Genomic DNA, 14871 nt, shown 5'->3' on the forward strand with positions numbered 1-14871 from the left:
GATTCTTATACTAGTTAGTACTAATAATGGTGAGAAAAATTTAGAGGAAGATGAGCAGGAAAAGATATGAGGATAGTTTGGGTATAATGAAAAAGGCCTGATCTTGGATTCACAAAACTTGGGTTTGAGAGATGATCTTCTATTGCAGGAAAAGTCACTTAGCCTCACTTTTCATTTTTGTAAGACAGGAATTAAATGCCATTTTAATGTGGCATAGGATTTTGAATATTAAACTGTTAGTGTACACCTTACCACAAAAATATTAGTGTACAAAAATGCTTTTAAAACTATAAAATCCTATATAATAAACTTCATTATTGAAGTTTATCACTGAAACTGAAAAATTATTCTCTCAGAAGAAAGTGGGGGACTTCCCTGGTGGCACAGTGGTTAAAAAACCACCTGCCAATGCAGGGGACACGGGTTCGAGCCCTGGTCCAGGAAGATCCCACTTGCCGCGGAACAACTAAGCCCGTGCGCCACAACTACTGAGCCTGCGCTCTAGAGCCCGCGAACCACAACTACGGAGCCTTGTGCCACAACTATTGAAGCCTGCTCTCCTAGAGCCCACGCTCCACAACAAGAGAAGCCACCGCCATGAGAAGCCCGCGCACCGCAACGAAGAGTAGCCCCCGCTCACCGCAACTAGAGACAGCCCACGCGCAGCAACAAAGACCCAACACAGCCAAAAATAAAATAAATTAATTAATTACTTTAAAAAAAAGAGAGTGGGGGCTTCCCTGGTGGTGCAGTGGTTGAGAATCTGCCTGCCAATGCAGGGGACACGGGTTCGAGCCCTGGTCTGGGAAGATCCCACATGCTGCGGAGCAACTGGGCCCGTGAGCCACAACTACTGAGCCTGCGCGTCTGGAGCCTGTGCTCCACAACAAGAGAGGCCGCGATAGTGAGAGGCCCGTGCACCGCAATGAAGAGTGGCCCCCACTCGCCGCAACTAGAGAAAGGCCTCGCACAGAAACAAAGACCCAACACAGCTAAATATAAATAAATAAATACATTAATTAATTAAAATAAAAAGAAAGTGGGATATTAAATGCGTTACCAAAGTTGGATGAGAATAAGAAGAGTAGTTACTGGACTGTGAATTCAGAATTTATGAGAAGAAAAGAGATTGATATTAGCAACACATTTGCAATACTTCTGGAGGCACTTCCATGGGATCTGTCTCACTAATGAGCCTAATATTCTTTGTCCACACCTCGTGGCATGTGGGATCTTAGTTCCCTGACCAGGGATTGAACCCATGCTCCCTGCAGTGGAAGCTCCGAGTCTTAACCACTGGTCCACCAGGGAAGTCCCCCTGATATTCTTCTTATAACACCTTTGACAATATTTTAACAGGATTAAGCTTTTGAGTTTCATCTGACATTTCATTTTAACCCCCATTAGATCAGTACACACATTGGAAAGCTCCTGATTTGAGTGTTAGGATTATATCATTTGTGTCTATTTCTTTAAAATTTCCAAACGCTAGAAAGAGAAATTAACCATATGAAACAAGGTCAGGAAAAAAGTAAGCAGAAATCATATTAACAAAAGAGACTCTATCAAGAATCTCATAATATTATGATCCTCGGCTTTAGACAATAATGGTTTGTATTAATAATAATGTATATCAATAATTTAAAGTGTTCTGTCTAAATGTTTCATCTCTTGGGGATTTTTTTCACTTGGCATTCTACTTATATTAAATATGTACCTTTGTATGGTGTGCAGTAATGTCACTCGATAAAAGAAACAACAAAGTCCCTTCACAGCAATGACTGCTGTGCTGTTTGAAGGTCAATTGTCTTTTAAGCATGGAGAGAATCTTTATCATGTCATACTTCAGAAATATGTTTTTGGAGATGGGAAACAACAGGCCATGATTTAATGTTTGTTAAACCACTGTAATTCTTTCAAAGGAGTATGCACCACAACTCTCTCTCCGTTAAAGAGAAAATCAAGTCCTTAAAGAAAATTTCCTATTCCGCAGGTGGGGAGGAAATTAAGAATCACCTATTACTTTTTTGTTAGCACAAGAAATTTGCATTGTAAAGCAAGCTGCTGTTGTCAGCTCTTTTTCTTTTTAATATAAATTTATTTATTTTTAAATTTTTGGCTGCGTTGGTTCTTCGTTGCTGCGCGCAGGGTTTCTCTAGTTGCGGAGAGCGGGGGCTACTCTTCGTTGTGGTGCGCGGGCTTCTCATTGCGGTGGCTTCTCTTGTTGCGGAGCACAGGTTTCAGTAGTTGTGGCTCGTGGGCTCTAGAGCGCAGGCTCAGTAGTTGTGGCGCATGGGTTTAGTTGCTCCGCGGCATGTGGGATCTTCCATGGACCAGGACTCGAACCCGTGTCTCCAGCATTGGCAGGCGGATTCTTAACCACTGCGCCACCTGGAAAGCCCTGTTGTCAGCTCTTTAAAGGACAGAGCAGACAGGAAGCTGCCTCCACCCTATGAGGCTTAGAGACCGAGCAATTGAGTTAGACATCAGGTGCCCAGCCCAATCAAGTCAATTTTCTAACACAGAATAGCATGTCGTGGGACTTGTTTTATTAGTTTTTTTTCCTCTGGTAAGGAAGCAAGGATTTTTCTGTGTGGAAGTAGTGCTGGTCTTTCTAGTTGGAGGAAAAAAAAAAGGAAATGGTAAGGAGTTTGATAGCAATTGACTGCTGTTAAAACAGCAAACTATCTTTTAAAAATAGATTATCCACATCTGTAAGAGGAGAAATCTTAAGAATGCACACAATTAATAAAAGCTTGCTCCAATTACCCATACAAATGTGCACTAATATCCAGTCAACAACTGATTATGTTCACTATAGCTTATCTTTCCCAGAAATAGCAAGTAAGGAAGAGGTTTTTAAAAAATCAACAATACAAAATTTCACTAAGATATTTTACACCTGGAGACCTTTAGAATTTTACTTCCTTTTGCTGTTGAAAAGTCATAACAGCCAAGAGGAGTAAGGCATTTTCTTTTCAATTAACAAATGTCATGATGGTTAAGGGTGGGGTGGAGGTGCAAAGGAAGAAGTTGGCAAGAAAAGGTTCAGGGCCTGTTGCAAAACCAACTGCAAGCCAAGTATGATTCCAGGTAGACGAGAACCACCTGCTACAACAAAGAGAGAGGTTTAAAAGACGAGAAGGAGGTGACCCTACAGACCATTTCCCCAATTATCATATAAATAAGGGAATATACGGGTGTTTATATCAGACACATGCCAATACAATATTTGCCATGTTAGTCAATGTAGGAAGACATATAATTACTTCTATATTTCTAGTTAAACAAGAAAAACTCTTGAAAGTAGATGGCTTATGACTGGTAATAGTAATAACCAGTAGTAATAACCACCTGGGCACTTAGTGTCATATTTAATCCTCACAACCACACTGTTTTAGATGGTGTTTGACAGGTGAGGAAACTGATATACACAAAGGGTTAAGTACCATGCTCAAGGTCACACATTTAGTAAGGGTGGAGTCAAGATTCATCTGCCTCTGTGGACTCCAAAGCTCATGCTTTCCACAATTCTGCTGTTCTGTGCGCTGCACAACTGTACGTCACAGCCTTCGGAACACTTTACTTTTTGGACTTGAGAAACAAATTACAAGGCACCTTTTAAACAGCTTAAAGTCCATTAGCAATTGCCAAGACTTCAATGACACATTAGTGTACAAATAGAAAAGATGGAAATTCATTTTACATAAATGCTTAGGGAAACGAACGATTTTACTTAGTCTAGTGCAAAACCAGAAATCGAAGTCAACTTGGTCTCAAAGTGGAATAAACAGTGTTTCACTTCAAACGCTCTTCTTAGTAACAACGTGACACATACAAAGAGTTCCTTTTTTTAACACTTTTCAAAGAGAAAATATTCCGATTTCATAAAATTAGGTAAAGACTTGCGGACAAAAAACCGTGAGCTACACAAAATAACTTGTGTTTACTTAAGAGTATCGTGATCACAATGTAGTGATCCCGTAAAAGATGTGCCCAAAACGTCTATCTAAAATTTGAATGCCAGTAACGTGAGAACTTCTAATAGAGGGCAAATCTCAAAAACCATCTGATATACCAATTCACATGGGCTTTGTTCTTTATCTCATCTTCACATAAAAAATTTATGATTAGGAAAAAAAAGCATTAAAAAGAGAAGTAAAACTACTCGGCAATGGAAAAGAAAATCTGTCTGTCAGTGGATGCGAGTGGTTATACAATTCCGAACTTCAGGGAAAATCGAGCGTCCGTCGTCATTCGGCGTTTAGTTCTTTATGGGTCGATTTCTTCATGACTTAATTATAAGGCTGGCCATTTTTTCAAAATAGAGGCTCTTATGGGGGTAAATTTAAGCATTTGAAAGTGCAGATTTATTTCTTACAACCGAATCCAGCGCGAAGTAGTCACCGGTGCGAAAGCCCTCTCGGATCTGCGTGAATCCTTCCCAGCCCACGTGGCCAAAGTAAACAGAAGGTGGGCCGGGGCGGGGAGAAGCGGGCCTGGGTCAATTTCCTAATTTGTCAAGTCTTTAAAACTACAGGCCCCTAAAGCACTAAGGGCATGCCCTCCGCGAAACAGGGGAGTGCTTCTGCTGAGCGAGATGAAAGCGACTGTGTGGAGAGGATGCCAAAGCGGGGACGAGGCGTGGCGGGTGGACCTACCAGGGGGTGGGTGCGCGAGGGGGCGTGTGCGGGGATACCTGCCAGGAGGTGGGAGTCGGGGCGGGGGCGGCGGCGGCGGCGGGGGGGTGCGGTGCCAGCAAAAAGTTTAAAAGGTTAAGCTGGGGTCTCGCAGCCTCCTGCCAGGGACGCGCGCCACCTCCCCCTTCGCGCCCGCCCCGCGCCTTCACCGGAGTGGAGACCCATCCGAAGGTCCCGGGGGCCGGACCTTCCCCCGCGCGCCCCCGCCCCGCGCTCCTCCGGGCCCGCGGCTCCCCCCGCTGGCTCCCCAGCCCCGGCCTCGACCGCGCGCCCCCTCGTTCGGCACCAGGGGCCGCCGGCCTTTGTGCGGGGAGCCCTGGGGCGGGGAGCCGATTCCCGGGGAGCCGGGGCCCAGGGCCCCGGGACGGCGGCGGAGACCGGGACGGAGGAGGCGGCGGCCGGGTGGAGGGGGAGGAGGCGGCCGGGAGGAGGAGGAGGAGGAGGAGGAGGAGGAGGAAGCGGGGCGGAGAAGGCGGAGGAGGAGGAGAGCGGCGGCTGCGGCGAGAGCTCGGGCGGCCCCGCCGCCTCCTCGCGAGCGCCGCGCGCCCAGGCCCGGCTCGCATGCGAGTCACGTCCGCCCCCTCGCCGCGGCCGCCCCGAGACGCCGGCCCCGCCGAGTGATGAGAACAGACGTCAAACTGCCTTATGAATATTGATGCGGAGGCTAGGCTGCTTTCGTAGAGAAGCAGAAGGAAGCAAGATGGCTGCCCTTTAGGATTTGTTAGAAAGGAGACCCGACTGCCACTGCTGGATTGCTGCAAGGCTGAGGGACGAGAACGAGGTCAGAGCGCTTCTCTTGTGCCGCGAAACTCTCCCTTTCCTCTCCCCTGCGCTTTCTCTCGGGCTTGTGGGGACTGGGGAGCGAAGCCTGCAGTGTCACCCACAAATACCCAGAGGGAAGAGGGAAGCTTCACAAATTACTGGAGCCTCTTCAACATGGCTGACAAATATAGTTTTAATTCCCCCCACCCCCCTTTAAACCTGTAGTTCTGTGTCCTCCTCTCTCTCCTGCTAGTGCTCGTGTCCTCCTCGCCCAGAAAACTTACCTTTGGGAGTCCGGCCGGCTGCTTTCCCGGCCTTTTATCCTCCGGAAAGTGATTTTTCTCTGCTTTCCTTTCTAAAATAGTTCAGCTGTGGGGGGCACGACCTTCCCCTTGAAGCTTCCCCACCCCCTCCCTTCGTGGAAGGCAGACGAGCCTCGGGTTTATCCTCGCCCGCCCTGGGGAGAACACAGACGGAGTGGTCTTCGACCCTTTTCTCCGCTGGGGCTCTGGGTCTGGGTGTGCGTTTGCGTCCGCCCCCTTCTGCCCCGTGTCCCCCTTTTCGGGGGCTGCGCTCAGCGAGTGTCAGGCGAGTGGAACAGGAGTCCACTCAGTGGGGTTTTGTTTTTTCCTGAAGTCCGCGCGTTTTGTTAGCGGTGCCGAGCGAGAGAGGAAAGAATAGTTTCTCTGGTTCCCCCAATAAGACCCGAACCCACTTTTCTCGAGGTACATCAGCTCTGCGATGGGCTGTACCTTCCAGCCTGGGGAATGTGTGTGAGAGAATTTGTGGGCAAATCTGTGTCCTGGCTTTGTGCTTCTCCCGAATCAGCTTCGTCGGGTTCCCCGGTAAGTGACAGGCGGACACAAAGGCGGGCGCAGGCCGGGGGAGGGGGCGGGCGGGCAGGAGTGGGGGGGAGTGTGGAGAGTTGGAAGACTGCAAGGTCAGGGGCGCCGAAAGAAATGAAACCCAATCCCAGTAAAGAAACAGAGACGTAGAGAGCAGATTTCTAACATCCCATCCGAATTTCTCTTTCCCTCTTGGCTGCTCTCTTTTCTTTGGTCTTTTATCTCTCTGCTTTTCTCTGTGTCTCTTTTCTCCTCATCCTCTTTCCTCTTCTATTCCTTCTTCCTCTTCCTCTTTCTTCCCCTTCTTCCTCTTTTTCTCCTCTTTCTCCTCCTCCTCCTCCTTCTTACACACATGAATCTTGCTGAATCTCTTTCATTGGGGCTGCTCGTCTAGCGATATTAAGCTAAGTTTCTGTGGAGAGTTTTCTACCTATGGCAAATAAAGTGTGGGCTGGATAGACTGCTGAGAAGGTCGAATGTGAAATATAAGTGAAATTTACTGGCTGTTACCCTCATGACATACTTTTAATTGCATTGAGTGAGTTTTCTCCCTTCTTGTAGTGTTTAGGAATGGAAAACGGATCATTTTCCAGTTGTTTAAAATTTAGTGAAGTATTTTTATATTTGTCTGTTTAAGGAGTAGGATATATCCAAAATTTAAAATCTCGAGTCACACATTGTGCTTTTCCCTCTCCAATCAGGGATAATAATGGCAAATACAAATCTAAAAATATTCATCAACAAATGATCCAACATAAGAGGAAGAGTATATCTTAGGGACAGTTGGAATGTACATAGAAAAGATAATTGGGTTGGGTTGGGTTGGGTTTGGTTTAAGACTGTGGGTATTGTTGCCTGGCTAATGAAAATCATTATATTTGCATTTTAATGAAAAGTTGAAATACTGGAGGGGAGTTATATTCTTTTCCATGTTTGAATGTGTGTTTTGTAATAGGTTTGAAGTAGAATGTAAATTTCAACACAATAAATACTGATTTTTTTTAAATGTTATCAAGCAGAGAAGTGTTAGTGAAAGATTGGAAAGTCAAACAAGTTTACAAGGCATGGACATGATTAAAAGATGGAAGGGGGAAAAGCACAGTAATGGACATTACTCCATAAATCGGATTTCCAAAACTATTTGTCCTCAGTAGTTCACTTTGTAACTCCTTGTATTTTGATCTCTGGAAAAGCAGTTAAGTTTACTTTAATCATTGATATTGGAAGCATGATTACAAGGGAGACATATTACTCATCTCTGTGGAATAGAAACAGCTCATTTGGTTAGTTCTTATTTGTCCTAAATAATAAAGAAGACACTTAGGAATTTAGCATAAATGCTTACTGTTTGTTGAGAAAACTGTGGTTAATTATTCCAGCAATTCAGAATTTAAAATAAATAATTTCTTTTGCTAGCAGTGGTATATAACTACTTTTGGGGGACTTTTCAGATGTTGTATATTCTGTCTTAAGGCTATTCAACTAATCATAGATATATCCCATTGATAAATAAGGATATCTACATTGATTAATAATTTTGATTGTGACCATGAAAGCTTGTTCTTTCCCAGCATCGAATTTAGACTCTTTTCTGAAAATAGCTGCTAATTAATATTGTATGAGGGGCTTCAATGATTATAAGGAGGAGATGTGCATATTATTCACCAAAACAAGAAAATATTACTTTTTCCTTTACTAGAAAAATTATTTTAATTAGCATGGGATACTTTACAATGAAAGACATAACCTCAGCTTTTCATTTACCATATTTGTGAGAGTCGATACTACCTGGATTCTCCAAAAATTTCATTCATTCATTTATGTATGTATGTATGTGTGTCTGCGATAGGTCTTGGTTGCTGCGCGTGGGCTTTCTCTAGTTGCGGTGAGTGGGGGCTACTCTTCGTTGGGGCGCGCAGGCTTCTCATTGCGGTGGCTTCTCTTGTTGCGGAGCACGGGCTGTAGGCGCGCGGGCTTCAGTAGCTGTGGCATGCAGGCTCAGTAGTTGTGGCGCACGAGCTTAGTTCCTCCACGGCTTGTGGGATCTTCCCAAACCAGGGCTTGAACCCATGTCCCCTGTGCTGGCAGATGGATTCTTAACCACTGCACCACCAGGGAAGTCCCCTGCTTATTTTTTAAATTGAACTAATGGTTAATGAGAAATTAACTTGGAATGAGGGAAGTCTCTTGCCTTGTTTAAATTCACACATTTACCAAACTCTTCTTATGGCTCTAATTAGATCTGGTATTGTGTTGGTCCATGCCAGGAGCCAGAGGGATTGATAAGATCCTGATTCAGTGGTGCATGGACCTAGACATTGGCAGGTCAACATCACTTCCAGAACAAGTGAAATGCACCTGCCTGCGAGTTGTTATGACAGACTTCCAAAGTTCTGTTTGGGCACTAGACTTGTATTAGGTAACAAAGAGTGGAATTAATGTTTTGGTTTCGCTTGTTGTAGTTAGAATTTCTCTATCAATTTCTCCAAGGCTCCACCCATACACAGTGTTGTAAGCCAGATGTCACTACTGAAATGTATTGGGTTGGCCGAAAAGTTCGTTTGGGCTTTTGTAAGATGTTACTGAAAAACCTGAATGAACTTTTTGGCCAGCCCAATCTTTCCTTATTTGTTTATCTCATTAAGGAGATCTTTTTATGATTCACAGACACACCTGGCAGAAACTCTATTTTTCATACTGCACCAAATCCAAGTTAGTAAATTCATATAAATTCTTAAGAAATTAATTTGAAATAAAATGTTCTCAAAAGCTATGGATGTTTGACATTTTAGAATGTTTAATACTTAGAAAATGTTAAATCTGCTTTTTTTTTAATGCCCTAATTGCCTCTACAAGTTTAATTGTTGTCTTTGTTGTTGATGGTATCATTGCTTAATAGACTTTAATAGTCTTAGCAATCTTCAGTTACGAGAGGGAGTCTTCTTTGTTTTGTAAACAACCATGTAGACTGTTTTACTCTCATTGTTTCCTGTCATGGGGACAGGTTAAAACTTTGGACCAGCTAGCTGTCAGTTTTGGTTCATCAAAATAACATTTTCTCAACTATTATGCCATCATTGCACAGTAGTTCTTAAGAGTAGTAATGGCACCAAAGCCAGTAGCAGGAAAATATCTCTCAAGCCAGCTTTACAGTTGGAGCCTTAACTGTGGGAGAGTCAGGTTGCCAAGTAGAGTTGGTGGTTATCTTGGAAACTGTGCTGAAGAACACAACCACAAATGATTTTGCCAAATATACAGTATTTACTTGGTCTAGATCTCCAATTTCTATTTTGACTCACTGCCCAAACTTTGTAAATACTGTGCCGTTATTTAAGGAGGTTATATAGTTCATCTGTTGGTTTGGTGTGTAGTGGGAGAGAAGAGTTCCTGGAGGGAAGAGTGCAAAGCAAGACACCTTGAATCATGGTGACTGCAAGCCAAAAAGGATTGTATGTATCTGCTTATTTCCAGCATTATTCTTATTCTAGGTTGTACATTGCAGAAAATACCTAAGATAGATATAAAATCTTTTCTCAATAAAATGGATTTTGGTTGCCCATTCCAAAATAGTAAATTCTATCAGCTTTGACTTATGCTTTCTCCGCTTGTCATGAAATGCAGTTAAAGGTGCCAGGCTTCCAGAAGGATAAATTGATGGTAGGTGGATTTTTAATATTTTGTGTAAAATTAAATTCAGTGATAATGTCAACCTACCTGCAGTTTTAAGAATTTTGAGATCGATATCTTATACTCACTAAGGGTTGTTCCTCAAACTGACTTGAAATCAAGCTCCAAATAATCTGAGGATTACTTAAAAAGATGAATGAATTGGAATGAAGCATTTTTGGAGGACAATTTAGGACATAAAATTAACTGGTTGCTTCACTAAAAATACTGTAAATTTTTTAAAAGTTAGATTTATGTCTGTTGGAAGGGAGGCACTGATTTCTATGTCTTTTTATTCCGTAATAGAATCTAGTGGTATACTACTAAATCAAGATTTAATGAGTTGGGGTTCGGGGGTAGGGGGTGAAGGTGGTCAAAGAGTACCAATTTCCAGTTATAAAATGAGTAAGTTCTGGGTTGTAACGCATAGTATGGTGACTTGTAGTTAGCATTACTGTATTGTATACCTGAAAGCTGCTAAGAGAGTGTATCTTAAAAGTTTTCATCACACACACAAAAAATCATAACGATATGAGGTCATGGATGTGTTAAGTAACCTTATTGTGGTAATCATTTCCCAATATATACCTATTACAAATCATTGCATTGTATACTTTAAATTTACATGATGTTATATATCAGTTACTCTCGATAAAAGCTGAGGGGAAAAAAGGTTTAATAAATGATGTAGAAGTAGCAAAAAAATGTCATTTAATTAGAAAATGTGTAATCTATTCTAAATGCGTAAGAAAAATAATGTATAAGGCCTTGGTGTTGCTGATGATGGTAGTAACGATGGTGCTTTCTCCTTAAATGTAACTTCTACAGGTTATGGCAGTTGTCCTATAAAAGTCAGTCATTATAAGCATACAGTTGATTAATGTTTAGTAAATTTATACTGGAATCACATACTTTTATTGTTTTTAAAATTAATTAATTAATTTATTTATTTATTTTTGGCTGTGTTGAGTCTTCGTTGCTGCGCGCGGGCTTTCTCTAGTTGCATTGAGCGGGGGCTGCTCTTTGTTGCGGTGCTCAGGCTTCTCATTGCGGTGGCTTCTCTTGTTGGGGAGCATGGGCTCTAGGCGCGCGGGCTTCAGTAGTGTGGCTCACACAGGCTCTAGAGCGCAGGCTCAGTAGTTGTGGCGCATGGGCTTAGTTGCTTCACGGCATGTGGGATCTTCCCAGACCAGGGCTCCAACCCTTGTCCCCTGCATTGGCAGGCGGATTCTTAACCACTGCGCCACCAGGGAAGTCCAAGGGATCACATATTTTTAATTGGAATTTTTATTGAGCTAATTGTAGATTTGTGTGCAGTTGTATGAAATAATAATAATTGGACATGAACATTCTGCCCAATTTTCCCCAGTGGTAACATTTTGCAAGACTATAGTATAATATCACAGTCAGGAGACTGACATTGATACAGTCTACCAATCTTACTCAGATTTCTCATTTGACTTGTATACTTGTGTATGTATATATTTAGTTCTATACCATTTTATCACATGATCAGATAATTTAAAACCTTTTTTCCCCCAAAACAAAAAAAGTTTAACACAGTTCTATTTCATCAATCATGTGATTGTACTACCATGTCTTATCAAAATGTGCATCAGAATATAGGGTTTTGTTTACTCAAAAGGTGTTTTTTTTTTACTTAAAATACTTTTGCATTAAAAATATTTTACGTTGTTTTACTGTTTTATGACACTGCAAGTTATATCATTTAATTCTCATCACAACTCTAGAGGTAGGTGTTGTTGTTATCCCTATCTCTGGAGAAGAAACTAATACACAGTGAGATTAAATAACTTGCCCAAGTTCCTATAGCCAGTACGTGGCTTAGCTAGGATATGAATTTAGCCATTCATTCTCTAGAGCCAGCCTTTTGACCATTATGCTATACCGCCTCATTACCACTAATGATGAAAATGTAGCTATAATGTGGGCTATGTAGGGAAAGTCATAAAAGGAGACTTAAAATGCATGCACCTGTCTACACAAAAACTTGTACCTGAATATCCATAGCAGCATTATTAACAATATACACGTAAAATAGGGTTAAGAAAAGAAACTGGTCTGCAGCCGTCTTTGTGATGCCAAGACAAAGTGGGAAAGAGTTAGGAACAGAATGTTGATGGCTCTCCATGTTTCGCCACATATAGGCACAGTCTTTACAAACACCACCAAAATTTTACAGACTGTTAATGGTAAAATGAGTGCAGACTTTTAGGTCTAGACCCTATGAAATTAGGACATAATTTTGAACACACACAGTGAATTACTTGGGGTTGGCGTTATTTGAATTTCTAGCTTTATGTAATTCTAGATACCAAGCATTCTTGTTAAGCAATACTCCTTTCCCTTTAATTCTGATTAGAATGCTGCCAATTGGATCCCGTAGCTTGGTGCCATGACTGATAACAGTGTGGGGGAAAGCCAATGATCTTGAAGCATTCAGCTTTAATAATGTACACATGTTATTGTAATCAATGGGGACATGTCTTGGCTTTATGTAATTGCTGTAATCATTACTTTTTCAAGGAATAGCTGTAGAAATGACCCAGATATACCTTTTAAGAGTATGATTATAGCATTTACTTGTATGTTTGTTGTGCATTTGTGACAGGCCCAAGTTAGACACTCATGTTAGAACCTTTGACCCATCAGGAAGTTGATGTAGTGATTATTATGGAAAGCAATAAGGTAGAATATAGGTCTGGTCTTCCTTATGGGAGAAATGAGTAGTTTATTTGCTTTTACCATCTCTTGTTTCTTGCAACACTTTTTGAACCAACTCAGCTGATAATAGATTTTCATACTAGTATCTCTATAATATTCAAAAAGCTGCTCACTGAATTTGAGTGTAGTACTCCATCTTTGCTTTATTTTAATGTGGTTCCAAAAATTGTAAACCTTTTCAAATTAGGGATATTTTGATTTTTTAAAAAAACATTTTTAGCTTGCCTTTTAATAAATAATTATTATTGAAAGATACACTGTATTCAAAGGAAAAACAGTGGGCTGTGGATTTTTGCTGATGGACTTCTCTCTTCAGAGAGAGCAGGCTTGCCCATGTCAGGCATAGACAGTAGGTCTCCCATGAACGTATGCCATACATAGTATTGATGTTTTTCATTTGCTACTTTTGCTATTTTGAGATTTGTCACAATTTTGTGGACGTCACAAAGTAATGATAATTTTAATTACTATTGTCATGTTTTATTAGCCATTACTAAAACCTGCCTTACCAAGTCATGTCTTTTTCTTGATAGAGTATTAAATCTGGTTGCTATGTTCAGATTATACTTTAATGGAAACTATTCACCCAACTCTCGAGGTGGGTTTTTATTATATATTTCTCCTCGAATTGATATTTTTTTTTTGTCTTGCAGTGTAAAAGGAAAAAAGGCTTAAATAATGATAATGAAGCCCAGAGGATATAACATGGTCTATCTTTGAGTTATTTCTCCTGTTTTTCTTTCCTGCCTGCATTGAGAAACAAGGACACCCATTAAAAAATACGTTAATTATTAGTTGTGCTGATTCTAAAGTAAAGCACCAGAATCTACAAATAATACAATGATACTATACCCAGATTCCGTCTGTAACCTACTGTCTTATTCCTATTAATTTATTTTTAAATCTGTTTGTTCTTTCAGTACTTTTTCCATTTTTGTTTGAAGTTATAGAATTTACACATTTGCCATTGGCTATAAAGTTCTGTCAGATCTTTTATAACCTTTCATGATTTTTGCATTAAAAGGAGTACTTTTGGACACCCACTGATTAGTTTGGATGATTATTAGCTTTTTATTTGTCTTACTGCATACATCATAACAGAACAAGAAATCATTTGTGCAAATAAAGTGTCTGATAGTTCATAAAATTGGAGTGAGCATCTCAAAAAGTAAATACAGTTATTAAAACATTAATTCATTTTATATTCATATTTTCATGTATCAAACATAATTGATAAGAGGAAAAAATACCATAAATGGATACTTTTCAAACATGAAGGAAGAACATACAGTGATGTATGTCAATTATTTCTCAATAAAACTGGAAAACAATTTTTAAAATGAGGGAAGAACAAATCTTCCAATCTAAAAATACTCAACACATACATTATTTGTTTTTGTAAAAAGAGAAGCAGGTAGATTTCAGCAAGAAAGCACATATTTTAAACTTTTCATTCTAGATTTCATCTATCTGTATTCCAATCCAATCACCTAAATGGTTTTTAATTTTGGAATTGTCTACCACATTATAGCTTGGAGAAAAACATTGGCAGAAAATGAAGCTAGGAGACATTTTGCTAATAACTTACCTTTTTAAGTGACTATGAATTATGTGTGTCTACTGGAAATCAAAATTAGAAAGGACACTTGGTTAACTTTGGGAACTAAATTTTCAATATTTTGAAACTTAACCTGTTTACTCTTAAATGTGATACTTTTCAAGTAGGACGTTTTATAGACAGCAACTCATATTTAATATGCAATTTAGAAACATTTTGTATCAAGTATATAAAAGATATAGAACATGGCATTTTTAAATGACTAAAAAAATGCTTGAGGTTTTTTTTGAAGGCAGTGTATTTTTTAAAACACAGTTTAATTTACTACTGACAGTTTGCATCACGTTTTTTACATTGTTATAATTTCTTTGCTTTAAGTAATCCTGAAGATTATGGGCAACACTTCATATTTAGGGATAAAAAACTTAGTTGTTGACATTGTCAGTTTTCTCTAATATTGGTAAGAATTTAGCCTCCTTAAGGAATGGAGTTCGTTTTCTGTTCACAAACCCATGATAAAAGATACGATTAGTGTCCATGAGGGTGAAATTTAAAATAAGAGGGTAGAATACTAAATTGTGTTTCTGTTCACCCA

General features: G+C 40.5%; 2 protein-coding genes across 6 annotated transcripts in view; one reads left to right on the forward strand and one right to left on the reverse strand.

Moving 5' to 3' along the window:
• Positions 1–14871, reverse strand: part of PPA2 (inorganic pyrophosphatase 2) — a 320000-nt gene that overhangs the window by 10020 nt on the left and 295109 nt on the right. The gene's annotated exons all lie outside the window — the stretch shown is intronic.
• The window catches only part of TET2 (tet methylcytosine dioxygenase 2), a 136087-nt gene continuing 126430 nt past the window's right edge, over positions 5215–14871 (forward strand). For 2 of the 5 annotated variants that reach the window (XM_007106503.4, XM_007106502.4), the window contains exon 1: positions 5236–5481. The gene's annotated coding sequence lies outside the window, so the exon portion shown is untranslated. Of the gene's footprint in view, positions 5482–5748; positions 6308–14871 lie in introns of those variants that run through there. The other 3 variants (XM_007106506.4, XM_007106507.4, XM_055086150.1) reach the window with 3 other exon arrangements.

The sequence above is a fragment of the Physeter macrocephalus genome, chromosome 7, assembly GCF_002837175.3.
Source record: "Physeter macrocephalus isolate SW-GA chromosome 7, ASM283717v5, whole genome shotgun sequence".
NCBI classification, from domain to species: Eukaryota; Metazoa; Chordata; class Mammalia; order Artiodactyla; family Physeteridae; genus Physeter; species Physeter macrocephalus.